The following is a 26,140-nucleotide window of genomic DNA, read 5'->3' on the forward strand; positions in this document are numbered from 1 at the left end:
CTGCCCTTTCCTGCAAAGGAGATAATTCTCTCTAGACTGACAAACTGCTCCTCTGTCCAAGAAGTTCCCTATTTTACTGAACAAGACCCCAAAATCCATGCACTGGGGAGTGATATTTTGTTACTCTTTACAGTCTGGCTACTATTCAGATACCTTTCACTCCCTAAAGGAGGAGAATTTGAGTACCTGAAAATTTAAAAATTAATTCTGCAGCTGGACAGGATTCTAATACACCAGCCCCAGAGATGGTCCCACAGGACACGGCTGCACAGAACAATGCCCCACAGACCACTCCAGCAACAAAGACAACATCAGCTGCCCAAAGGACAGCAGAGTCTAAAAGTGAGTATCCACCTTGCTGCTCTGTCCAAGAAGTTCCCTATCTTGCTGAACAAGACCCCCAAAATCCATGCACTAGGGAGTGATTTTTTGTTACTCTTTACAGTCTGGCTACTATTCAGATACCTTTCACTCCCTAAAGGATGAGAATTTGAGTACCTGAAAATTTAAAAATTAATTCTGCAGCTGGACAGGATTCTAATACACCAGTCTCAGAGAGGGTCCCACAGGACACGGCTGCACAGAACAATACCCCACAGACCACTCCAGCAACAAAGACAGCTTCAGCTGCCCAAAGCACAACAGAGTCTAAAAGTGAGTATCTATCTTGCTGCTCTGTCCAAGAAATTCCCTATCTTACTGAACAAGAACCCCAAAATCCATGCACTGGGGAGTGATATTTTGTTACTCTTTACAGTCTGGCTACTATTCAGATACCTTTCACTCCCTAAAGGAGGAGAATTTGAGTACCTGAAAATTTAAAAATTAATTCTGCAGCTGGACAGGATTCTAATACACCAGCCCCAGAGAGGGTCCCACAGGACACTACTGCCGAGAACAATGACCCACAGACCACTCCAGCAACAAAGACAACTTCATCCTCCCAAAGTACAACAGAGTCTAGAAGGTAGTATCTACCTCTGTCCCAAGCAGCACCCCTTTTCATTTGCGTCTGGGCACATACATGCTAGGAGTCACCAATGGGTTTTGGGTGGAGGGAGGGAAGCAGTACTTTTGGTTTGATCTGGCATTTCCTTGTCTGATGTTTTGGGAGTTTGTTGGGAAAGAGGCAGCAGGTTCATTCCACTTAGAGTCAGAAAACCTACTTTCTAATTCCATACTTTCTGCTTGAGTGATGTTGGAGAAATCAGTTAATATCTCTAAGTCTTAGTTTCCTCATCTTAAAAACATAAATAAATAAATGGGGGAAGGGAGTCTATAGTGATCCTTTTCAAAAAGGTTTTGGCACAACTCAAAGAGATTGTACTTCAGTGGATCCTCCTGAAGATGAGGCATTGGGGAGGAAGGTTTAGGAATTTCTCTCATCCATGTATGGCCAATTCTTCTAATCCAGCACCAACTATTTCTGATGCAGAAATCTGGGAAGTCATTGGTATGATAGCTAAAGGGACATATATACCTTATAGGTACATATAGTCAACAAAGGCCCCCAAATCAATCCCTATGTGATCCCTTTCCCAAGCCTGTGACTTCATGTCCAACCCGTAAAATGAACTGGTCACTCTCCAAACCTAAGAAAAAGGTATGAAACTATGTGAGAACCTGAAGGTAGCTGAGCCTTTTTTAAGGGGAACACTGTATAACATAGAGCTTTCTCAGACATCCCCAAGGTCAGACAGGAAACAAGCATTTCTTAGGCAGGTCTTATGTGTCAGTCACTGGGCTAAATAATGAAGAGATGATGATAGCCAAAAAAACAAAATTCCACAAAATCATAGTCTCCACCCTTAACAAGACTATATTAGAGGGAAACAAGATATAAATATCTGGAGAGATACAAGATATAGAGAAAGATGATATGACAATTATCTGGAAAGGACAACAAACTGAGAAGCCCAGGGAAGGCCTCTACAGAAGCAGGATTGGAACTGAGTCCAAAAGGAGAGTGACTAGCATAGAGCCTAAGGGATGGAAGATGGAATAACCTGTATGAGGAATTTCAAACAGAGCAAGTCCCTTCCACATATAAAATTATTATTTGAATCTATTTCCTTTCTGAATTGTATTCTACAAAGCAGGAGGACATGACCCTCAGGCCCTGCTATGTCCACCCTGTATCATTCTGGCAGCAGCTGGAAGCTCTGCCCCTAAACCTAGGCTCAGGGTGTTACAGGAAAAACATTGGGCCCAGTGAAACAGAAAGTCTGGGGTGACCAAGGGGCCCTGGCTACCTCAGCTTCACATTGCAGCCCTGACGTTTTTTCCATTTTTCTTGTTTCTAGACCACTTCAATAAAATACGGAATAGATTTTTTACCTGAAAGTCAAGAAGATATGAATATTTGGGAAGCATTCCTTAAAAGGATTTCTTAAAGCAAATCATTAAAAATAGATTTGCACAGTTCTAAATCATTAAACTAAAGCATCAAACTTGCTTCTTGTCTTGTGTCTTGACTGAAGAATCTGTTGGGCGCGGGGAACCATGGAAAGAGGATGAAGTGGGTATTACCAGTAACCAGGAAGGAGATTTTTGTGGAAATCCTTGTCTTTCTCCAATGCTGTCTGCATTGGACACCAAATTATCCATCAGTTACCCATCTCCTTCACACCCGCACAATTGTACACATATAATAGATACAGACACGAATGTGGGAAAAGATAGGTATGTTCCTCCACAAGGTGGCTTATAAACAAAAAGAAGGTAACCAACATTTCTAATTTAGTTCAATTCTTCCAAAATTTTTGCAGGTACCTCTCAAATCTTAGCTTAGAAAGTTTACTCCTGGAAGAACCATCCAACAAAGTTTTAGTCAGACTCCCACTGAAAAAGAAACAGCCAGAGAAAGAGAAAAAGATGGGGAGGGGGGAGCAAGAGAAAAAGAAAAGAAAAGAAAGAAAGAGAACGTAGGCAAATGGTTTTGAGAAAGACTAAAAACTACAAATAGAACCGGGGAGTGGAAAGTGATTTAGGTGCTAACAGAGCACCCTGATTCTTCCTAAAGACCAGGTATGTTACATTTTACCTCTTTCCCAGGATTCTACCTTATTCTTGTGAGGATTAGGGGTATCTAGTTTCTCTGCAAATGGCTCCAATCATTTAGAATTTTGGTGTTCATCAAGTATAAGGGGTCCCCCTGAAGCCCAGTGCCATTTAGTCACTAACAGACAAGTGAGATTTCTCAGAAAAAATGATCCCTTCAAAAGCTATCATCAAAAAAATACAATTTTACTCCCCAAATACATGGAAGTCATAATCCTCCCTTTCCACCCCATACCACCTCATATTCTGGAAAAGAAAAGAGTAGCAGACTTATTCTTTAACTCTAGACCCCCATAGAATCCAGTCCAAGTTCCAAGGACAAGGCCCGGCCCAGCTTCAGGCTCCAGTCCCACTTCTTTGAGATTCCCTTCCAGACAGGCAGCAACATCTCACCTGGAATTCTGGATCCAACCATAACTTGAACTTTGAGCTCCAGTGGGGATCACCTCCAGTGCCTAAAACCATGAAAGACAAATGGAATAGAACAGAAACAAGCAGTTCCAGGCCCATTTCTCTGAGCTGAGAACAGAAGAAGAAAATCTTTCCCCTTTCACTGGTTCAATTCATGGTCACTAAACTGTGGGTAAACTGTGTCTTTCACCCTTGGGATGAAGAAAGTATGAGTAAGAAAGGGAGAATGTACCAGAACTGCTTCCCTTTTCCTTTGTGATCTTACTGTGAAGCAGTATGGAAGTACTTGTCAGAACATTGGGACTTAGGAAAAAAAGTCCTGAGTTTAAGCCCTGATCCTGCCACTGACAGCTGCATGAAATTGGTCTGGTCTCTTTATTGATCTCTACATCTTCCCCATCTCAAAAACTTTTCATTTGATCCATCCATCCCTCCCAGTATCATCTCTTTTCCTTTTTTGCTGCTTACTTCATTAAGAAACTTGTCTACAAGAGGGGCTTCCATTTCCTCTCCTCTCTCCCTAACTCACTACATTCTGACTTCTGATCTCAACTTCAATTAAAACTGCTCTATCCAAAATTAACACTCTCTTAACTCCAGATCCATTGGCCTTTTCTCCATCCTCATCCTTCTTGACCTCTCTGTAACTTTTGACATTGCCAGTCATTCTTTTCCTTGATACTCTCTTCAGTTGGGGTTTCTGTGACACAATCACTTCTGGTTCCTATCTTCGCTGTCTGATGGCTCCTTCTTAGGCTTCTTTGCTTCATCTTCATCCAGATCGTGGCCACCAAACCATGGTATCCCGTGGAGTTCTGTCCTGGGCCCACTTCTTCTTCTAGACTATGTCATCCTGAATGCCATTAGCTCCCATAGATTCAATTATTATCCCTTTGTTGATTATTCTCATATGTACTTTTCCAGCCCCAAACCTCTGCTCATCTGCACGTGTCTATTAGATATCTCAAACTAGACGTACCTCAGACATCTTTAAGTCAATATGTTCAAAACCCAAACATTTTCTTTCCCCCAAATCCTCTCCTCCTGTCCTTGCTACTAGTAGTTCAGGGCACCACTATGCTACCAGTCACCCATATTCACCATCTAGACATCATCCTTAACTCATCACTGTCTCCCAGCTACTCCCAGATCTAATCCTTTGCCAAGTTCTGTGACTCCTTTCTACCTTCATAACTTCTCTGCTATTATCTCTTTCTCTCCTATGAATCTGCCACTTTCCTGATCCAGGTCTCTAATTAGGACTAATGCAGTATCCTGATGGTTGCTCTGCCAAAAACCTCTTCATGAGCCACTTCACCTTCCCTCTGAAGTGACCTTCCTAAAGTACAAGTCAGACCATGTCACACATACCCTGATTCAAAAACTCAATTGTCTGCCTATTAGCTCCACAATTAAATTTGTAATCCTCTATTAAGCTTTTAAAACCCTTCATGATCTCTTTTTCCTGGCATTTCCAGTCTCTTTACACCATATTTCATGCCTACCACTACCACCAGTGTTTGATCAAGTGTTGTTCCTCAGCAAGACTTTCCATCTCTTGATCCCAGACACTTTGAGTGACTGTCCCCCATACATGGAATGCTCTCTCTTCTCATTTCTACCTTCTTATTTCCTTCAAATTCAAAGTAAAATTCTACTTTTTATAAGAAGACTTTCCTAGTCCATCTTAATTCCAATTTATACTGAATATGGCTTATTTTTACAGAATTGTGTGCATTCTGTCTCCTTAGACTTAGTCTCCTTAGAATCAGAGCTGTCTTTTGCCTTTTTTGAATCTCCAGCAAATTAGCACAGTACCCACACATAGTAGGTGCTTAATAACTGTTTGCTGGTTAACTAATTCTGTAAAAATAAGAGTGATAAGACACTACCTCCCTGATAGGATCATCATGGGAAAAGGGCTGCAGAAATGTCAGCTATTACTATTATTATGCCACTTGACACATAATACCTATTATTTTGACAACTCATGTCCAAATCCTATCTCCTCTGTTGGACTATCCTCATCTTGAAGACAGTGTTTTACACATATTAGGTATTAAATCAATCAAATGAATGGATGAATGGTTGGGGTCTGGAAGAACAAAGAAATCGGGTTCTGTACTGCCTATTAGCCATCTCTCCTGCAAACAGGACGGTTGCTTCCTTAAAAGGATTCAACCCAAAATGGTCCCTCTTAATTATAGAAAAAATCCTCCTAAACAAGGTTCCACCCAGAGACCAGCCACAAAACCTTCTGCTCTGAATAATCTCCCAGCTTGTTCCATGACCCTCAATGACTCAGGCTACTTTCACTCACAACAAAGATGAGGAGTTTCAAGCCTTTCCCAGTATAACAGAAATCATTTTCTCTACTGTCACCAGAAAATTCAAAGCAATTTGGCCAATTAGTGTATTTTGATTCACACTTCCTTCTAGCTCAGCAGCTAACCAAAAGGCTTTCCTTTATCACTCAATATTCAAACAGTAATAGAATCCCTTCACTGAACACCATTACATAATTTCGAGAGCAGTGCTCATCAAATCCCCTGGTGATCCAGGGCAGGTACTCCCAGGACTCAATCTCATTCAGTAGTTACTTTGTTTTTTGTTTCAAGAGGTTTGTTTTGAGTGGGGTTTTTAAATTTTTTAAAAATAAATGCAAAATAAGAAAAAATGAAATTTAAAAAAAAAAAGACAGAAAAGAAAAAGAGATAAGAGAAAAAACAAGCAAACAAAAAAACCATTGTCATGTACCCAGCAGAACACTGGGGGAGATTCAAAATATTTAATAATAAATATCTATTTCAAGAAAACATATATAATAATATAAAACATTATAATCATAATTGTCCATCTTTTCTTTGCTTCCTTTTAAGTTTTCTTTTATTCTCTGCAGTATACTTTTTACTTTATTCTTTTTTTACCTTTCCATTGCTCCACTTCTCCCAAAGAGGCTACAATTAAACGCAAAAATATATATGTACATATTCACACAAAGAAATACATATCTACACATGTATATATACAGGCATACATATACAAATACACACACATATACATCTACATACACAAACATCTCAAATAATATTAAGGTAAGTAACACATGGTGGAGATTTCTCTTTTGATTGAATTTTTTAAAGTTTGATTATTTTTTCTAATAAATTCTACTAGTCATTGTTATTATATTTCCCCTCTTATTTCCTATCCTTGCTAACTCTTCTACTTTATTTCTATCCCTTGGCTTACCTTGCTATTACTTAAATGTCCTTGGTGCCTTTTACTTTATCTTCTCCCCCTACTTTTTCCCTCCCTTTTTATCCCATTCCAGTTAAGCCACACACATTATCCACTGCCCATCAATCTAAAAATCCTTTTGAATCCCAGTTTATCCTATTCCCTTTTCATTACTTATTGATTTTGGAGGATGCTATATCCTTCTTGGTGAAGACTTACTTGGGGGCTTTAGGCCCCTGGACTAGACTGTAAATGCTGCAGTATCAGCCCAGTGGGGAAACAGGGGAAGAAAACATGAATCACAAAAAGGAAATAAAAAGGTTAAATAAATAAAACAAATGACTTATAGCTTAAAATGCTTAAATGACATAAAAAAATTGTCTTAACTGGGTGCCTGTTATTTTGGAACATTAAATAAATTAAATAAATATAATTATTTATAAATATAAATATAATTAAAATTTTAAAAACTAAATAAAATAAATAAATTAAACATTAATAAAAATAATAATACCAGCAATTTCATGAAATTCTTGATAATTGTTTCTTAAACTTTATATTTTGTTTTATTATTTCTTGGTCCCTTAAACCTTAACTGGTTCTTCCATGCCTATTTCCAATTTTCAAAAGAGTTTAATTTTTCTCTTTATGACTTTGGATCTTTTTTTTCTAGTTGGTTGCCTTTCTTTTAAGAATCTTCTTGTTTTTCTTTTCTTCTTTTGATTTTTTTCTTAATCTCTCATTTGATTTTATTCTTTTTTGAGTTCTATAAATTCTTTTGGGGGCAGGTAGTGTTTTAACATCCCTCTTTGAGGTAGAAGAGGCTTTTTTTTTTTAACATTATTGTCCTCTGAAGATGAACCGGGTCATATATATATGTAATGCTTCTTAATGGGTTCTTTTTTGGTTTGGATTGTTTTGTTGTTGTTGTTGTTGTTGTTTTTTGCAAGGAAATTGGGGTTAATTGATTTGCTCCTGATAAGTGTCTGTGGATAGATTTGAACACCTGACTTCTGGGCCCATGCCCTATCCATTGTGCCATCTAAAGTGAATATTTCTAGCCATCTTAAACAGTAACAGATTTTTTTTTTTTGCCTTTCTTTGTCCCTAATCTTCTTGGAAAGGTCTCTCTTTTTCTTCAATATGGATTACACTAGAATTTGGGTTTTGTCAGATATTGTTTGCCATATTTGGACATTCTCCTTTTGTTTCTCTACTTTATGATATTTCTCACATGAGTTTTATATTTTGTATGATTTTGGTTTGGTTTGGTTTTTTGTATTTGTTTTTGTTATTAACATGATTTAGCATAAGTTTTTGTAATAGAGAACCATTCCTAAGTCTCTAATGAAAATCCAGTGTGTTCTTATTAGGAAATCTTTTTAATATTTTGCTGTAAATTATTTATTCATATTTTATTCAATATTTTTACATGGCTATTCATTAGAGATAACTGTTAATAGTTTTCTTTCTTTAATTAAAGTCTCCCTAGTCTGAGTTGTCAGGATCACATTTGTTTCATAAGAAAATTTGGTAGCATGCCCTCTTTCTATATTCTTCTAAACACTTTGTATATTATTAGAATTATTCTTTCAATGTTTTATAGGATTTGCCTATCTCCCCCACCTCTCCCATTTGATCAAAAACCGGGGAAGACTTAGATGAACTGATATAAAGTAAAGTGAGCAGATCTAGAAAAACAATCCACACAATCACAACAGTCTTGTAAAGATCATCAACTGTGAAAGACTAAGTATCTAATCAATGCTTTAATCCCCCACAAAAGACTCATGAAACAAAATGCTATTTACTTCCTGATAGAGAATTGATACACACAAAATGAAAACTGAAGTATTGATAGTGCTCACTTTACATAAATTCACATTACACAAACTACTTTACATATATAAAGAATTCTAAAACAAATCTACATTCCATATAGGACTGCCTTCCATCTAGGGGAAGGGGTGGAGGGAAGGAAGGGAAAAATTGAACAGAAGTAAGTGCAAGGGATAATGTTGTAAAAAAAATTATTCATACATATGTTCTGTCAAAAAAAGTTATTATTATAAAATAAATTTTAAAAATTCAAAAACCAAATTAAACTTGGAGGAATTCATGTATATATATATATGTTAATTTTGCCAAAAAGTACTTTACTCTTTGTGGAATAGAGAGATAAAGTGAAGAACTTACAGGAAGGTATGAATTCTTTTTCTGTATTTTATTTTCATATTTCCATGTTTCCCCTATGACCTGTATAATATGTGCAGGCCCATATTTACTTGAGCATCGGCCAGCTATAAACATATTTACTTAACCTGAGCTAATGACATTTCTCAGTATTTGACATTTATCAATATTTAGTCAATTAGCTTGACCACTATCTGTTTGATAAATCCTGAAGGCCTGATTTTCTGATTCCTAAAAATCAGGTGATTTCAGGGAAACAGAAACCTTCCATTCCAATCTCTCCCAATTATATGCCTTTCCCCTCCCCTTCTCAATGCTCTCTTACTTGTGATATAATATCTTGAATGAAATCTATGTATCTTTACTACTTCTTTAGCCCTCCTACCATGAGCTTTCTCTCTTATTTCATGATGGGATGGCTCATCCTCCAGAGGTTTTCAATAAACAATTTTTCTGCCTTCTACTGAGTGATCTCTGAGATCTGAGAGATCTTGGGTAAGGTTCTTGTACATCCCTCATGTTGGGGGCTCTCTGGGATGGGGTCTTTGGGGGAGACAGCTATGTGCACCCCAAACAGGGACAGGCACCCACGGAGTAGTTTTCTCCATGGTGTCTGGCTCTGGGTGAGCAGCCTCCCTCCCCTCTTAGACAACGACCTGAGGCAGGGATACTTGTTGGAAAGCAGAATTGAAGATTGAAGGAAGTAGAGTCCTGTTGGCCAGCATCACAGCCTGAAAGATATGTACACGTGTAAACTTGAGGTAACACTCTCAGGGGTCTGGAGGTCTTTTGTCTGGGTCGAGGGAGACCCCGAGGGATTAGCCCTTCTAAATTTGTTTTTGGTGGGACTGCTGTCAACCCCAGTGATAAAGGACTTTCCTGAGGAGGCTCTCGGGTGTCTGTGGGGTGTGAGGGCAAGAATGGGCCTCTGCCAACACCTGGACTGGGTCCAAGGTGGTAAAATAGAAGCAATCCAAGAATTTGTATCAGAATGTTAGCTAGAGAATTCAAGACGGCAATGAACTTCCTAGATATAAAAGGGAAGAAAACGCGCAAGATATATATCCCAGGACTATTTGAGTATATCAGACTTAAATCTATATGTAAAAGGTGAAAATAGAATTTGTGTTTGTCTGTGTATGTATGTCTGCTTTGTATTCTGTGTTAAAAGTTAGCAAACTCATAAAAGATGAAAATTCAGCCTCTGTGTTACAGGCTTAGAAAAATATTAGGCTGAATTGTGGGAATGGGAAATAGTAATTCTTTCAGAGTGGTTCAGAATGTATTGGTCTTAGACCATGGAAGAGTAATTTGGGAACTAGTTTTGGACTTCTCAGGAAAAGAAAATCTTTTTTTTTCTCTTTCTCTCCCTCGGCTTCTGGCATCAGCTTTGCAGGAAGGGGAAAAAGTAAAATATATAGATTGAAAGTTTGGAAACTTTTGAGAAAATAGAAGAACAGTGGCTATCACTCCTGTAAACAAGGAGCTCTGTTATTGATAACTCAGGCTTGTGAATTCCTGTCAGAGAAAAAAAAATTTCAAGGTAAAGTAAGGATTGGTGCTTAACTCTTTCCTGACTTACTAAAGAAAAGAAGTTTAATGGAATATCTAGGTAGATTTTAGTAAATTTCACAAACTAAAATACTGGTTAATTTTTTTTTAATTTTCATAACATTTATTTTGATAGTACCTATGCATAGGTAATTTTTTTTACAACATTATACCTTGTACTCCCTTCTGTTCCAAGTTTTTCCCCTCTTTCCCTCCATCCCCTCCCTTAGAGGGCAGGCATTCCCATACATATTAATTATCTTATAGTATATCCTAGGTACAGTATATATGTGCAGAACCCAATTTTGTTGTTGTTGTATTCAGAAAGGTAAAAGTAATCTGGGAAGAAAAACAACAACAACAAAAAATGCTCACAGTTTACACTCATTTCCCAGTGTTCCTTCTCTGGGTGTAACTGATTCTGTCCATCATTGATCAATTGGAACTGAATTAGATCTTCTCTATGTTGAAGATATCCACTTCCATCAGAATACATCCTCATACAGTATCATTGTTGAAGTGTATAATGATCCCCTAGTTCTGTTTATTTCACTCAGCATGAGTTGATGTAAGTCTCTCCAAGCCTCTCTGTATTCCTCCTGTTGGTCATTTCTTACAGAACAATAATATTCCATAACATTCATATTTAATTTCTCTGAGCCTCAATTTCTTCACAGTAAAAAGAAATAAATAGGGTGTGAGAGGGAGAGGAATCTATAGTGATGCTTCCCATTAAGAGCTTTGCTCCTCCTGGGGGTGGGGCACTGGGGAGAAAACCTTGGGAACTTCCATCATCTATGGATGGCCTACTCTACTAACACAAACCAACTGTTTCCGATGCAGGTGTCTGGGGAAAATTATTAGACAAATTTGATCATTTTGAAGGCGAGTATATTCAACATAGGCCACAAAATGAATCTCTTCATGATCTCCTTCCTGGGCCTCTAACCTTCGAGTCCAACCCCTAAGATGAATAGGCCATTCTCCAAACCTAAGCAAAAGATGTGAAACTATTTAGGAAGCTGAGGGGAGATAAGCCTTTCTTTTTGGTACAGTGCATAACACTGAGCTTTCTACACGGATGCCCACCACTCAAGCCACGAGGCAGCAAGGCTCACCACACTGCCTGGCTTGCACGTGTAAGAGTCCCAGTGTTCTGCCTGCCCAGGCTACCAGGACTCTAAACTGATCAATGGGGATGATACGAAACATTGATTGAAAATTGTTATGTGTTTCTTTAATCTGTGGCTCCATCCTTATCCTTCAATGAGAATTTCTGTTTGTGTCCAAAGCCCTAATACAGGGCTCAGACTGCCGAAGTCCACTGTGCTCACCTCCATGGAGCAGAGACAATCAGTGTGACTGAAATGGCTCTTTCTGCCCAGAACAATAAGTGACAGCATGAGAGTTTCTCAGTAATAAAAGAATTCAATGGAGAAGTGGTGATTCCAGCTCTCCACATCTAGATCATCTCCTCCTCCTCCTCCAAGCAGTTTTTTATTGAGAAAACACATGTGGTCTGAGACTACATTGCCTCCCTCTCCTCTTTTATGGACTTTTGGTCATTACATTCAAAATTTAATTGGGAAGCAAAGGGGAGGGTTAATCCCAGGGGAACTTTTGGTAGTCATCAATAATTCCTTCAAAGTTCTCCCGGGGCAGCTAGGTGGCGCAGTGGATAGAGCACCATCCCTGAAGTCAGGAGGACCCAAGTTCAAATCTGCTCTCAGACACTTAACACTTCCTGGCTGTGTGACCCTGGGCAAGTCACTTACCTCAGCCTCAGAAAAAGGAAAAAAAAAATAAAAAAACAAGACCAAACAAAGTTCTCCCAATTCTAAAATTACCGTCACCCTAGGCCCTAAGGAAGATAAGAATTTGTAATACAAAAGGTTACAATCTATAAAATCATGGTGTGGACTGACTGAATTAATGAATGGATACTAGAGGGCCTTCTGGAGCAAGGAGAGAAACTCCCTACTCCACCACCAGCCCTCCCACATAAGGGCAGACCCCCATGTCCTAACTGCACTTTGCTGATACTGCAGGTTTGCTTGTTTTTGCAAAGTGAAGGTTTGTGGCATCAAACAAGACATTGGCACCACTTTTTCGGACACCATGTTTTCACCTCATATTTCTGTGTCACATTTTGGTAATTCTTATACTATTTTAATTTGTTTTCATTATTATTGTATCTGTTACAGTCATCTGTGATCAGTGATCTTTAATATGGCTAGTATATTTATTTTTGGGAGTCACAAACTGCACCCATATAAATGGCAGACTTCATAAACGTTGCCTGTGTTCTGAGTGCTCCACCATTCGTTTCCCATCTCTCCCTCTCCTTCCTCTTCCATTTTCCAGGTGACGAACAATACTGAAATCAGCTCAATTACTAACCCTGCAATGAACTCTAAATATTAAAGTAATGGGAAGTATCCCACTATGTAACAAATTTCATTTTTATCTTACTTTTTTTGAAGACCACAGCTAGCCCAGTCTTCAACAACCATTATTCTGATAGCTCAGCAGCCATCAACATGGACCCAAGACCCTCCACGACCATTACAGCTTGCTGAAAGTTCAAATCATGGTTGGCGATTTTCAGTAATAAAGTATTTTAATGAGGCTGATAAAAGGCGCCATAGTGAATAGAGTGCCGGCTGAGTCAGGAAGATTTACTTTCTGGAGTCTAAATCTGACCTCATCCTCTAACTCCATGCATGATCCTGGATACTTTTCTCTAGGTTGCCTTAGTTTCCTCATCGATAAAATGAGGTAAAGAAAAAATGGCAAACCAATACAGTATCTTTGCCACCAAAAATGCCAAATAGTATCACAAAGAGTCAAATATGACAGAAACATGACTGAATAACAGCATTTTTAAATTAAGGTTTCAAATGTTTTAGACATTTTAAGACCACAAGTATTTATTTTATACAATTTGACCAGGAGGGCTTCTTAGTAAAAAATGCTTTAGATATTTTGCCTATTAATAGGCAAAAATTCTGCCCAGAGTCTTGCTAATGCAAATGTAGCTTCACCAAAGTTCCATTTATATAAGTAAATATAACGTGAAAAGGTTTTAATGTCACTCTCTTAAAAAACTATTAAATGGGAAACCTACTCTAAGAACATAGGACGTTTTCCTTTTTTATTATTATTAATTGTTTAATCTTTCTGGTTGTATATATATTAATTATTTAAATACACATTCCTTTAAGAATCATGTTGGCAAGGAAAAATCAGAATGAAAGGGAAAAACTATGAGAGAGAAAAAAAAAAACAGAAAATAAATTAACATAGCTTGAGTTGATTTGCATTCAATCTCCATAGCTCTCTTTTCTGAATACAGATCCAAATTCTATTGGGATTGTCATGTGTACATTTTTTAGACTTAATACTACTGCATATTTAATAGGCAAAAGTATGTATACAACTTGAATATGCATTGGGAAGTCAAAAAATTATATGGTTCACTTTATTGCAATACTCCCTTTATTCTTATGATCTAGAACAACACCTGCTGTATGCCTGAGGTGTATCTGCATTGCACTGTCCTGCAAAGGAGATAAGTCTTTCTCTGGAATTACTTGTTCTGTCCAAGAAGCTCCTTCTCTTACTGAGCAAAACCTCCAAAATTCACGACCTAGGGAGTGATTTTTATCACACTTTACAGCCTGGGGACTGCCCAGATACCTTTGACTCCCTACCTTAAGGGAGGGAGAAATTGAGTGCCTCAAAATTTTAAAATTAATTCTGCAGCTGGACAGGACTCTGATACACCAGCCCCAGAAATGGGCCCACAGGACACTGCTACAGAGAACAACCCCCCACCGATCACTCCAGCCTCAGTAAAGATAACTTCAGCTGCCCAAAGGACAACAGAATCTAATGGTGATCATCTTCTGCTCTCCCAAGCAGTGCCCCTTGTTCTTTTGCCTCCAGGTATGCTCATAAGTATACTCAGAGTCACAGAAGGTCTTTGAGTGGAGGGAGGGAAACAGTACATTTGGTTTGATCTGGTACAAAATATTGGGCATTTTTGCGGGGGGAGGAGAAAGGCAGCAGGTTCACTCCACTTGGAGTCAGGAAACCTATTTACTAATTCCACACTTGCTAGTTGAGAGATGTTGGAGAAATCATTTAATTTCTCAGAGTCTCAGTTTCCTCATCTTAAAAAGAAATAAATAGGATGAGTTGGGAGGGAAATCTAGAGTGATCCTTTCCATTAAAAGCTTTGCTCCTACTGGAGGTGGGGCCATGAGGAGAAAGTTTGGGGGACTTCTATCATCTATGTATGGCCTGTTCTACCAACACAGCAACAACTATTTCAGATGCAGGAATCATTGAAGACGTCATAAAGGGATTTAAGGAGATTATGGGGGAGTATGTGCAACAGGGGCCCCAGAATGAATCCCTACATGATCTCCTTCCTGGGCCTGAAACCTTCGCGTCCAAGCCCTAAGATGAATAGGCCATTCTCCAAACCTAAGCAAAAGATGTGAAACTATTTGGGAAGCTGAGGGTAGCTAAGTCCATTCTTTTCAGAAGAGTTTATAACACTGAGTTTTCTCAGACCTCCCTAAGGTCAGACCGGAAACAAGCATATTTCTTAAACAGGTCTTTTATGTCAGGCACTGGGTCAAGCACTGGAAATATGATGAAAAAAAAAATCTACAGAACTATAGTCTCCACCCTTGAAAAGCCTGTATTAGGGAGAAACAAGATATAAATATCTAGATAAATGCAAGATACAGAGAAAGCCTATATGACAATAATCTAGAAAGGACAAGAAACTTAGGAGACCAGGGAAGGCCTCTGCAGAGGCAGGATTTGAACTGAGTCTAGAAAGAAGGTTGGGAAGAGGGCAGCATTCTAGGCAAGGGAGTAGCCAGCAGAGAGATAAAGGGATGGAGGATGGAATTACCTGTAGGAGGAAATGCAAGCAGAGCAGGTCCCTTCTGAACCTAAAATTATTTTTCAAACTATTTCCTGTTTGAATTTTAATCTACCAAGCAGGAGGACATGTCCCTCACCCCTGCTATGTCCACGCTGCATCATTCTGACAGCAGCTGTAAGCTCTGCCCCCAACTGTAGGCTCAGAGAAAAATTGGGCCCAGTGAAACAGAAATTCTGGGATGACTAAAGGGCCCTGACTACCTCGGCTTCACATTGTAGCCATGACCTCTTTCCATTTTTCTTGTTTATAGAAATATTGAATGAAAGAATCAGAGCAATTTTGGGCAAAGATATGAACCTGTAGGAAGCACTCCTTAAAAGGATTCCTTAAAGGAAATCATTTGAAATGGATTTGCACAATTCTAAATCATCAAACTGGAGCATCAAACCTGCTTCTTCTCTTGTATCTTGACTGAAAAATCATAGACAAAGGATAAAGTGGGTATTACCAGTAACCAGGAGGGAAATTTTTGTGGAAAATCCTCTTTTTCTCAAATCCATTTAAATACTGTCAGTACCCTCAGTCACCCACACAATTGTACACATATAATAGACACAAGCACAAATTTGGAAAAAGACAACTATGTGCCTCCACAAGGTGACATGTAAAAAAAAAGAAGGTAACTAACATTTCTAGTTTAGTTCAATTTTCCCAAAGTCTTTGCAGATACCACACCATCTGCCCTAGATGGCAAGCAAGCCAATATATGCGATACATGTTAAAATATATGTTAAATATTATATATTTAAACATATTAATGTAATTATCTTGCTGCATAAAATCAAAACGGAAAGAAAATGAGTAAGAAAACAAAATGAAAGCAAACAACAACAAAGAGAGTGACAGTGTTATGTTGTGATACACATTCACTTCCCACAGTTCTCTCTGGGTGTAGTTGGTTCTCTTCATCACAAGATCATTGGAACCGTCCTCAGTCGTCTCATTGTTGAAAAGAGTCAGATCCATCAGAAATGATCGTGGTATAGTCTTATTGTTGCCGTGTCTCATGATCTCCTGGTTCTGCTCATTTAACTCAGCATCGGTTCATGTGAGTCTCTCCAGGTCTCTCTGAAATCATCCTGCTGGCCATTTCTTATACAATGATAATATTCTATAACATTCATATACCATAACTTATTCAGCCATTCCCCAGCTGATGGGCATCCCCTGAATTTCCAATTTCTTGCCATTACAAAAAGGGCTGCCACAAACATTTTTGCACATGTGAGTCCTTAATCACTTAGTAGGTGCTTAATAATTGTTTATTGATTAACTAACTGTAAAAATAGAAGTGAAAAGACTGGTAGCATCATTATGGGAAAAGTTGCAGAAATGTGCTCTATGACTATTATTATGTCACTTAACACGCAATATCAATTATTTCAATTACTTGTTCAAATGCTTTCTCCTGTGTAATACTATTCTCTTCTTGAAGACACCACCGAGTGGTGATCTATAAACCAGTGTTTTACACATATTAGATGAATGAAGGGGATCTAGAAGAACAAAGAACTCCGGTTCTCTACCACATATTAGCCATCTCTCCTGCAAACAGGGTAGTTGCTTCCCTTCGAGGATTCAACCTAAAATGCTCCCTATTTTCTATTTTTCTATAGATCTCACAGAGGAACCAGGCACAAACCCCTCTGCCTTAAATAATTCCCCAGCTTGTTTCATGATTCTTAACTAATCACCCAGGCTACTTTGACTCCCTACCAAAGATCAGGAGATTAAAGCCTTTCAGACTATGATAGAAGTCATTTTCTCAACTGTCACCAAAAAATAAAAAAGCAATTTGGCCAGTTTAGTGCCTTTTAATTCACACTTAGTTCTGGCTCAGCAGCCAACCAAAAGGCTTTCTTTTACCATTCGATATTCAAACAGTCATAGAATTCCTGCACATCTTATGAAGTGAATACTTGTTCCTTCTGGCTTATTTAGCAAGTATCTCTGCATTTGGAATCTGAAATTTTTAGTATCAGTCTCTAAAACAGACTCCTTTTTGGGGACAATGAGCATCCACTTTTTAAAAGATTTCTTTAACAATTGAAAAATCTGAATATGATGAGAAGCCAAAACTCTTAATCAGCAAAGCCAGCATTCACTGTTTCAGTGATGGGAAAGTGATAGGGTGAGGATCCCTTCCATTCCCAGTCAGGAAACCAAATGATGCGGTTAGTGGCAGTTCAGAGAGTGGTGGGAATGCCCTTCTGATCAGCACAGGTTTTCCGTGAAAGAATTCTTGAACCTAAATAATTTAAGTGGCAAAAATGCAAGTTTATTGTTGGCACAGCAGGAGTCAGTTTTTGATGGGAAGACTGACTTCCAAGCACCAAGTCCTGACACAGAGATAAAGGTCCTAGCAGAGAAATCCTGGCAGAGAGATAAAGAGCGGTTAACACTGAGAAGAGAATGTCCCACTTACTGGGAGTGATGCTGAGCCAATTTTTAGATCAATAGAGGTCGATAGATATATCAAGTCTAGATCTCCAGCTAAATGAGTCCACTTAACATCCCCCAATGGTGGGTCTCTGTCAGTGGAAAGTTTCTCCAATGTTTCAGGAGTTTCTCTTGCCCCAAAGTCAGGACAGTTTCAGGGTTCTCCCATCAAAGGGAAACTCTTAATGAGCCCATCCAGAGTCCTATGTCTCTAATCCATCCTGTCTCCAATCTCTGAGACTGTTAATTAGCATAATATTAGAAAACCAAACTCTTCCCTGGTTCCTGTGCTCACTCCCTAGATATTCCACTCTCTTGAGACTTTAAAAAGTTGTTCTCATCAAAAGCACATTAATTAATACCTGTAACTTTATCTTGTTTAGTCATATTTTGGTTAAGTCCCTAAGCTATTTCATATAATAAATGGCAAAACTTATAACCTGTAATAAATGACTGATTGAAGATGTCATGTTGCAAACCATTACTCTATTAGGCTATTTTAAAAATATTCTTTAAAAACATGCCCTCCCAAATCTACTCCATATTATCACTTCACACATACAGCCCTAACATTTCTCCTGAGCTCCAGTCTTGTATCACCACCTCCCTCAACTCACCATGCCCAAAACAGAACTCTATCTTTCCCTCAATCCTCTACCTTTCCCCATTTCATGGTTGCCCTCAGAGGTAGCACTAGCTTCCCAGTCACCCAGGATCACAGCTTCAGTGTCATTCTAAATTACTCTCCTTCACATTTACTACAACTATATAACCTAAGGCAAGACTTATTTGGTCATCATTTGAGACCTGATTGAATCAGAATCAATACATTAAATAGCAATTGCTTCTGTTTTGATCAGAAACCTTGAGAATCTTACTTTGATTTTTGACTAAGTAAAAGAGCCCATTCTCTGCTTCATTTCTTACTTAGCTTTAATCACAGATGGGACATTTGAAAGTCAAACCAAACCCTGTTAAAGACCTTGACTTAAAAAGTCAAAGGGCCCCAAATGTATCCAGGGCCATCTTCAGTCCTCCTGATCTATATCTGCCTACTGAATCCAGAGGAAAAGTGAAGCTTGGTATATTTACAATGACTATTTTCCCTTCAAACTAATTCACTTGCATGCCATGGCATCACCTTTCCAATGTCATGGTCCTCTTCAAGAATGAAGAACAAACAGCAACAATAACATATCTCATCTATAACAAAGTCTGATTATTTCTACTATCACCTGGCTGAAAGCAAATCCCCTTGGGGAATGTGATCATTGGGAAAATGCACCCAAGTGCTCCTTGAGCAACTGCACCATTGTTCAAATTACACACTTTCAAACCATGCTACTTTTCCTCAGAGTATTTTAGAACTTCTGTCCTCCCAGACAGAGTTGAAGGATCCTAGGATCTCAAAGCTAGAACAAGAAGAAACTTCAAAAGCCATCTCGTCTAACTCCCTCATTTTGTGTGAGGAAATGAAAACCCCATAAGGTAAAGCAATCTAGACAAAGTCACACAGGTTATGAAAATCAGAGTAGGAATCTGGACAGAAGACCCCTGACTCACAAGACATTCTGCTTTAGAACCAAAACATTGTGTACAATAACACTAACAATGTGTGACAATCAACTATGATTGCCTTAGCTCTTTTCAGTAATCCAAAAATCCAAAATAATTTCAAAAGATTAATGATAAAAAATTCTATCCATATCCCGAGAAAATAATGATGGAATCTTAATGCAAATAGAAGTACACTATTTTCATTTTGTGGGTGTGCTGGAAGAATTTCATGTGTATTTTTTTTCTCCTTTATTCTCTTTCTTCTTTTACAACATGATTAATGTGTAAATGTGTTTTGCATGACTATGTGTGTGTAATATATCAAATTGCTCACCTTCTTAGGGAAGACAGCAGAAGGAAGAGAAGGTAGAAAAATCTGGAACTCAAAAATTTATACAAAATTTATCATTGAAGATTGTGTGTACGTATAATTGGAAAAATTGAAATGATTTAAAAAAAAATTTAAGACCCAATGTTCTTGTCACTGTGGGAGAAACAAGGAGTAAAGAATTAACATAACTGATGAGCTTTCATTCCCCTGAATTCTTAGTACAGATCCATTTCAGTGATATGAAATGATCACATAACTCAGAGTTTCCTGATATGCTTCCACACATGGATTTTTCTTTTGACTGTCTATATGATCGTGAACATTTGTGAAATTATCATGAGCAAAAGATGGTTTTCCCTTCACAGGCCCTGCCATGTAAAATGAAAGTGGAGGATTGCACCATATTTAAAGTTGCTTGAGCTAAAGTTTAAAAATCATCCAAGAAAATAAGCTTCATAGTCTTACATTACATGACCTTGCCCACCAAAATTATTGTCCTTCTTTATTGTTTCCAAAAGTTAAATCCATCTTAAGAGGACATACTCTTAAGAGTGTGTTCAGAAGAGACACTCATAACATCACTGTTTTAGGTTCTGAAAAAGTCACAAGAATCACTACAATCTATTACTTTTATCAAGAAGGAATCTGAATATGAGAAAGACCACGTACCTTGTTCAAGTCATACATCTAATAATTGCAAAACCAGAATTCAAACCCAAAGCCCCCGGTACAAAATCTGAGAGACTTCCCCCACATTAAAAGTCCTGGGTATCTGTCCTTCCCCTCAATCCCCAATAGCCTGAATGTCCTCAAAGCCACCTCTGTATCCTCTTGATATTTCTGTTAGAGAAAGCAGAATTGGAGAGGGCTTGGAGGTAAGAATCTATTCCAGGTCTTGAAGCTTAAAGTAACTTGGCTCACCAACCTCCCTTTTTTAATGAATAGCAGAGACATACTTACTAATATAATAATAAGAGAAATGGCCAATGAAGCAAAATGCAAATTCTATTATTCAATGGATCAAAGGCCTGCCTTTGAACTTAGGACAGGAAAAACAGCCCACAATGGAGACTAAAGGCATTTGGGAGAAAGGTACTTGAGGACATTGGTATGATACTTTTACTCTGATGTGTATCTCAACTATTTACATCTCTGTCTAAGTAATAATATCCAGGCTTAATCATTTATATCTCAATAGATCATGCTTTTTAGAAAAAGCTATATGAACATCAAAGAGTGTATTTTGTAGCAAATTTATAAGTATTGGAGATACACACACACACACACACACACACACACACACACACACACACACATATATATATAAAATTTGTCTCTCTCATCAATAAAATTTGAAGAGTTCATATCGAACTTCTCTCTGTCTAGGATCTGAATAATACACCCTTATTTCCTACTGGAGCTAGACTTCAACACAGAATACTGCTTGAAATACCATCATCCTCCTAAATCCAGATAAGACACATCTCACATAGGGGCAAGTTTTTGTCTTACTTTCCCCACAGAAAAAGATGCTGTCTCAACTCATTACTAACTCTTTTGTGTCACCTTCCATTACACATTGCTACACAGCTCCTACCTTTAGGGAAAGTTAAGTACAAACCTCAATGAATGAGTTAGTGTGATGCCAGAGAAACTGAGGCAAGATAAAGATTAAAGAGTTTTTCATATTTTATTTGAGAGGGAGAGATTGTCTGGGGCCAAAACAGGATCCATGTTGACCCCAGCAGACTGAATGGGACTCAAGTCTCAAAGCATTCAGCAACAAGTAAAGAATTCCAGAGATTTTTATCAAAGGCAGGGGGATGGGGGGAGGGGGAGGGAGGTTAAGAGTACTGGTGAGCAAGAATTTTCAGAAACGTATCATAAATTCAGTTCTGACAGGTTGGGGTGAGGACCATAAATTCCGATAACTTAGGAGGACCTAGGAGCCAGGATGTCTAAAATAAAAGATATGGTTACCTATCTCTAAATAACCTACCTACAATTTATGGCTCTATGGAATGCTAATGGTCAGGGCTAGTTATCTCTGTCCCAATTTATAACAGTTCTAATGGTCAGGAAGAGGAGTTGCAACTAGGGGGATGGAGGTAGAACTATTTAGGGAAACTGAGGCAGGAGAATTAAAGGAAACTCTGCCATAATATTAGTAAGTAATATAGACTCAACAGTATCAATTATTTCTCAGATCTGTGATGCATAGAGAGAGAATAAAATGATTGAGTTGTCTATATCCTTTGAGCCAGAGACTTCATTTCTCAGTCTATGACATAAGGAAGTTATTGATAAGGAGAAAGAAAAAAAAAATCCAAAGTAAACCAAACTATTAACAGAAGTACAATTTTATGATAGCAAAGATTTGAAAAGAAAATAGATGCCTATTTATTAATTTAAAAAACTGTGCCCATGAATTCTATTGAGTGTTATTGTACCGTCAGAAATTATATGTGTCTTGAATAGGGAGAAACAAAGAAAAATCTATGTGAACAGATGCAAGTGCCAAAAAAAAGCAAACATACACAATAACTTAAACACTGCAAATGAAAGAACAGCCAATTGCTTTAAAAAAATCAAAATTTGAAGTAATGAAGCTAAAAATATCAAATATGACTCTAAGGAAAAGTTATGATAAGTAACAACTCCAAATCATCTTTCATTGGGATAGGAGGTCCACTGGTATTATGTATAATACATTGTACATATTTTCAGACTTTATCAATATATCTACCACTTTTGCAACTTTTTTCTTATCAAAATTTATTATATAGGATGGCCCACTAAGAAGGGAAGGGGAATTATACTGCAGTTAAATATAATCATGAAGATAGTACCAATTTAAATTATTTTTAAAATTATAAAAGAGAAAAGGAAAAGGAATAAAAGTTTTAGAAAAGTATATTCCTTACAATAACTCTATGATGTAGATAGGTAATAAATATAATATTTTCTAAATTGCATAGCTAAAGAAACTGAGCCCCTGGTTGTCTGTCATTTTAATCTATGTTAGATATCTGGAAATTCAGAGTTGAGGATTGGAAGCAAGGGGGTGTAGAATAGGCATGTCAAGTGACAGGTTAAAGCCCTGGAGCCCTGAAACCCAACTTCCTCATAGGAAAATTAGTTAATCAATTGATATGAATATAATGATCACTTTTCTGTTATAATTCTAAACTGTTGTCTGGAATGGTAGTGTGTGAGACAGTAGCAGCCACAAAAATAATCAGAGAATTTTGAAGTAAAAAAGGCAAAAAGAAAGTTATTGCAATCTCAGGAGAAAGGGCAACTCCTAATGGGCAAGGTGTCAGTAGAGGAGTGCAAAGCACAAACTGCAAAACACAAGATTATAAAGAAGCCTAATGCAGAAGCTTCCATCCCCCAACCCCTGACTTTTTCTCCCATTGTCTGGGGACTCCAGGTTTACACGCTATACATGGAACTCAATCCAAGTAACAAAAGGATACTAGGAAATAACAAACTCTCTATGCATCAAGTAATTAAATGCTAATCAAGAGGAGGGGAAATGTTCATCCAAAACAATGGAATATCTGCAGTTTTTAAGCTGTAGCTCAGCTTGTTATTGAAAAGTCTCAAGTCACATTTTGGGCAAAGGTCAAGACCACACACATTCCTATGAGAGGTCTTCACTCACTTAAACCCATTCAGTAAGGACAAATCATATCTCCATCAACAATGTATTTGTGTGTTTTTTGACACAACCCTTTAAATTGTAATAATGTTCATTGTTTAATTTAAAGTTTAAAACTCTCTCCTTTCTCCCTTCCCCAATTTTTCATTTTTTAATCCAGCACCATTATAAATGATAATTTTATATTAAAATCACATTCAATATAAATTAATTTATAAATTATTTTTCATTTATAAATTAAATTTATAAATAATAATTTATGTTAGTATGTATTATATAATATATATTATTATATATAATCCATATATAAATATATTTTTTCATTTTTAAAAATAGGATAAATAATACACATTAAAATGCATATATATATATATAATCCTGCAAAACATAATTCCACATTAGCTATGTCCAAAAAGAGATGAGTGAAATGAAGAGAAAGCGAAGAAAATATGTTTCAATCTATTCTCCAGATGATTAGTTCTCTTACTGAAGGACGATAGAAGAATGTTTGGTCATTGGATCAATCAGATTTGCTATGTCGTTCAACACTGATTTTATTTTTTATATTTATGGTATAAAATGTTTCCCTAATTTTTTTCACTTCACTTTGTACCAGAACATAAAAGTCTTACCAGGCTTTTCTGAAATCATCCCCTCCATTTCTTATAGCACAACAGAATTTGATCACACTGTTATACCATAACTGGTCCAGTCACTCCTCAATTGATAGGCACAGCTTCATTTTACAAATCTTTGTCACTATAAGAAAAAGCTGATTTATAAACACATCTTTGCATACTTTTATGTACATTTCACTCGTGTCATTTTGTTCCTTCTTCTTTTGAGGAATACTGGTATCACTAGGACAAAGGAATATAATTTAATAGTATTTTGGATAGAGATCTAATTTTCTTTCCAGAAGGATTGTACTAGCTCATAAGCTCCACCAACACTACATTAGTGTTCCTATTATTCTACATTCCCTTTAACCTTTGCTATTTTCCTTTTTTATTTTTTGGTCATTTTAGGCAATATTATGGGTGTGAGCTGCTACCTCTGAATTATTTCAATGTACATTTTTCTTATTTAGAGAATTTGTCATATGGTTATTGAAAGTTTGGATTTCTACCTCTGAAAACTGCCTGTTTTTAGCCTTTCACCCTTAATCTATTAGGAAATGGCTCCTTTTCTTGTATATCTTATTGAGTTCTCTATATAGTTTAGAAACAAGTCTTTTATTACAGGAAGAAGTTGCAAAAAATATTTTCCCAGTTCTCTGATATTCTTTTCATTTCAGCTGCATTGATTTTATTTGTGCAAAAATGTTTTAATTTTAGGCAATCAAAATTAGGCATTTTACCTCCTATGAACCTATCTCTTCTTTGTTCATAAACTGTTCCCCTATGTGTGAATCTGACACGTACTCCCTTTCATGTTCCATTAATTTCCTTAAGATAGCAACGTTTATACTATTTAGTGTATAGAGTGAGGTGTTGATCTGTGTTACTCTGCTTTCTCTTTTTTGTCTAATAGCAAGTTCTTGCAGTAGCTGGGATTTGGAGATTTATCTAGCACAAGGTGACTGTGCTCAATTAATTATGTATATTGTATAACTTATTTATTTCACTGATGCACTTCTTACCCATTATCAAATTATTGTGACAATTAAACTCTATAATATAATTTCAAATCTAATGCTGTTAGACCTCATTATTTGCCTTGTTTTTTCATTGCTTCCCATGATATTATTGACCTTTTGCTCCTCAAGATGAATCTTGTTATTTAAAATGTAATTCTCAAATAGTTTGATTGGTATGACACTGTTTGTGTAAATTAATTTAGATTAAGTTATTTTTTACTGTATTGTAGCATAGCCTGTTGATGAATAATTAATATTTCTTCAATTATATACATCTATCTTAACTTCAGTGAAGAATGCTTTGTAATTCTAGTCATATGAGTAGATATAGCTCTTGTGTGTATGTGTCTCAACTGGTAGACTCCCAACTATTCAAACCTGTCTGAAGTTATTTCCCGTTCTCTTCCTATTCGATTTTAAAGATAATATTCAAAAATGCTGAGGATTTGGATAAATTTGTGTATAGACTTCATATTTACTGAATTTCTTATTCAGATTAGTTTTTTAGGTGACTTTCTAGGATCCTCTAAGTAAGTTATCATGTCATCTGCAAAAAGTAATAGTTGTTTTCTTGCTTTATATGCTTATTGCTTTAATTCCTTTTTTGTCATATCTGTACAAATATTATTTCTAGTAGAATATTAAAGTATAATGATGAAAACAGAAATTTTGCCTCAACCCTGACCTGATGGAAAGGCTTCCAGATTTTTTTGTTCTTCAGTCATGTACAACTCTTTGTCGCTCTATTTGGGGATTTCTTTGCAAATATATTCGAGTTATTGCTTAGTCCAGTTCATTTTAAAAGAGATAAGTAGGGGGAACAAAATTAGGTGACTTGCCCAGAGTTACATAGCTAATAAGTTTCTAAGACTGATTTCAAAGTTTCTTCCATCCTTCCCTCCATCTTTCCTGTTTCCTTTCTCCATATGTATCATACCCTAGTCTTCCGATGCTTTTAAATTTATTTTTTTGAAGGCTGCACCATCATGAGATATCTTGAGTTTTTACTACCTAGATTTCTTTCTTTCTTAAGGGCCATGCCTTAAACCCATATCCCTCTGACTCATTGATTGGCCAATAATGAATCCCAGGTCA

The sequence above is a fragment of the Sminthopsis crassicaudata genome, chromosome 5 (assembly GCF_048593235.1).
Source record: "Sminthopsis crassicaudata isolate SCR6 chromosome 5, ASM4859323v1, whole genome shotgun sequence".
Taxonomy (NCBI): domain Eukaryota; kingdom Metazoa; phylum Chordata; class Mammalia; order Dasyuromorphia; family Dasyuridae; genus Sminthopsis; species Sminthopsis crassicaudata.